This window comes from Octopus bimaculoides, chromosome 2 (genome assembly GCF_046866305.1).
Source record: "Octopus bimaculoides isolate indiv1 chromosome 2, ASM4686630v1, whole genome shotgun sequence".
Lineage (NCBI taxonomy): Eukaryota > Metazoa > Mollusca > Cephalopoda > Octopoda > Octopodidae > Octopus > Octopus bimaculoides.
In genome coordinates, this window is record NC_142929.1 from 33,539,320 (window position 1) to 33,542,736 (window position 3,417).

Sequence of the window (3,417 nt, forward strand, 5' to 3'; positions counted from 1 at the left end):
GGACAGTTAAATTCCAAAAAACTATTAGGGATAAAATTTCGAAGGGAGTGAAAAATAAAAACATTTACCATCTAACTCCTGGACCAAATGGTTTCAGACATTTTTTAGCAAATAAAATAATTTGCTAGGCGAAGCCTTCTTCAGCAGGTACACCTTAGATTAAATATATATACACATTTAAATGTACACTGTATTTATATGAAAAATATATAGTCTATTGACTAAATTCTTACACGCTAGGTCACTGGTAGTGGAAATTTTTAATATTTCAGATTACCCTTTGATATTATTAATTATTGATAATTTTTTCTTGGATAATTTTCGAAATAAGAAAGCCGCCATATTTATTTACTGCCGACAAGGAGCTGCTCTTGCGTGGTAGATTTGAAAGATTTGAATGTATAAGCACGGGGCATATACTGGATTGCCTCGTGTATATATATATTTAATCTAAGGTGTACCTGCTGAAGAAGGCCTCACCTAGCAAATTATTTTATTTGCTAAAAAAATGTCTGAAACCATTTGGTTCAGGAGTTAGATGGTAAATGTTTTTTATTTTTCATTCCCCTCGAAATTTTATCCCTAATAGTGGTTTGGAATTTAACTGTCCTCTCTAGCGTGCAGGTAGTCCTATGATGGATACCTTTTATGTGTTTAAATGTACACTGTATTTATATGAATAATATATATATATATATATATATATATATATATATATATGTGTGTGTGTGTGTGTATGTGTGTGTGTGTGTGTGTGTGTGTGTGTGTGTGTGTGTGTGTGTGTGTGTGTGTATGCGGGAGTGCGAATGTATGTTTGTATATATATATATACCTTGGAATCCTCTGTGTAGTTGGTTGATCCACTACTCAGGAAGAGACTATTCTAGAGTACGTCCTGTCTGGTCTTCGAAACGTCTAGATATAATAGAGACAGCTGATGAAGGGATATTCCAAGGGGCTTTCCGTTTTCCTATGTGTTCGTTCCGTTGTCTGTAGTTTATTGTTCTAACGTCCTGTACCCTGATATGCATGTATATACACATGTAGATGTAAGTATGTACATATATGTGTGTATACATGTATATATATTCTTTGTATTATTATATATATATATATATACGTAAACAAAGTTTGTTCATTTTTAGAAGCGTTGAGATGTATTGTAAGAACAAATAAATTTATTTCTCAAACGCGTGATTGAATTTAACGTTAGCGTCTTATGAACCTAAATTTATAAGTTCTAAAACTGCAGAAGAATTCGTTGCTGGGCAGTTTGGTTTAATGGTAAAACACTTGACATGTAATCGCAGAGATGTGAGTTCAAGTCTCATGGTTGGCCGGCAACGTATTTTTCTGCATTATATGGATAATTTATCCTGATCACGCTATTTATAGCATTATCACGGGTTTGAGAAATAAATAAATTTCTGTTCTTATATATATACGTATGTATTATGTTACGTGTATGCATGTAAACACCAATGTGTACATGAGGATGAGGTTGAGTATACACGTATATATATATATATATATATGAAAAGAGGTTTATACGTACATATATATATATATATATATATATATATATATATATGAATGTATGTTTATATATATATGCGTATATATACAAAATTACATATGCATATATATATATAGAGAGGGGAGAGAGAGAGCAAAAGAAAGAGAGAAAGAAAGAGTGATGGTGATAAGGAGATGAGTAGGTAAGGAAATAAACCTATAGCTTTCTGTCTGAAATATTAGATATTTTCACTCTTTATAACAAACATATCTCGTTTCTTTTCGTTTCTTTTCCATTTCACAACACTGACTGTATCAGTGATACAGGTCACTATCTATTTCCGTTAGCCACCTTGACATCTAGTAATAATATTATGTTGTACGAAATGAGTTAAGTTACTCCTAGTCGATAGTTTACTATGCTATCATATCTAATTCAACAGCTAAGTTTGCTATAGAATTTCAACACCTTATTCCATACAATACGATATTGCCTAGGTGAGCGTTTACCATATCTATTTCTTGATATATTATCTCGTTTAATAAGGAAAATGTCTATACTGTTTCAAATTAAATCTCTTTATATCAGTAGGAACAGCCGCACAGCCGTACAGATTTGGCAGTGTACCTTACTCTGGCGTTGGATCCAGATGCAAAAGCTCAACAACTCCAACGAAAGAAGATGTTCATTCAGTCGGCATGAGAATATTGAAATATTGCCATATAAGCCGTATAACAACCAATGTTGGGCAATAGGAAAATAGGGATTAGAGAAATATTGAAGTAACATGAAGCTTTTACGTAAAAAAATAGAATCGCGTCTGTTCAATCCAGAAAGCTGTTTACAGTAATTATCTGATAACATTGCTATATCTATTTGGTTCAGATAGACAACTTTATGTTCAACGAAAAGAGTAATTAAGCGATAACAAGGATGCAGAAATGCTAAATATGGTTACAAATTTGCTAGAAATAACAGCTAAATTTGCTTGAAATCGGTCCCTTCTAACTGATTTAACAAAAGGAAAAGACATCTTGGCTGATGTAGTCCTAAATACACTAAATTGGAATAAAAGATGGAATGGCTTCGTTGTTAAGATGTTTTGCTTCACAACAAGATGGCTTCTTGGTCAAGTGTCTTCGAGTTAACCAATGCCTGCGAGTGGAAGCTGGTAGATGGAGACTTTAAGGAAGCTCATTCCATATAAATGTGTGTGTGTGTGTGTGTGTGTGTGTGTGTGTGTGTGTGTGTGTGTGTGTGTGTGCTTGTTTATAATGATCTGCAATGGTACCTCAAGTTGTATCAAAAAGTACCATTCTAATAATTATTGAAATCAGTACTAATAATGATAATGATCCTTTCTACGAAAGGCACAAAGCCTGAAATTTGGTGGGAGGGAGTTAGTCGATTACATCAACCCCAGTGTTTCACTGGTACTTAATTTATCGATCTCGAACCAATGAAAGGCAAAGTCGACCTCGGCGGAATTTGAATTCAGAACATGAAGGCGGATGAAATACTGCTAAGCATTTCGTCCAGCGTGCTAACGATTCTGCCAGCTCACCGCAATAATAATAATAATAATAATAATAATAATAATAATAATAATAATAATAATAGAAAAGGGTTTGATCCAGTAGCTTTGAACTCCATCTGGTCCCGGGGCCTTCCAGTTGCTCATTTTTTTTGCTGATTTCCTTCACTTCCTTAACTGAAATGACTAGTTCTGCCTGTTTTGGACAGACTACTGTTTGTTTCAGTTCTTGCAACCATTCAGCATCCTTCTTGTGCTCCTTGTCTTTGCTCCAGATGTCACTCCAAAACCTTTGATTTTCAATGTTATCTGGTGTCAACTTTTCATCTGTACACTCTCCATTTCTTTCTTTATAGAATCTCTTCTG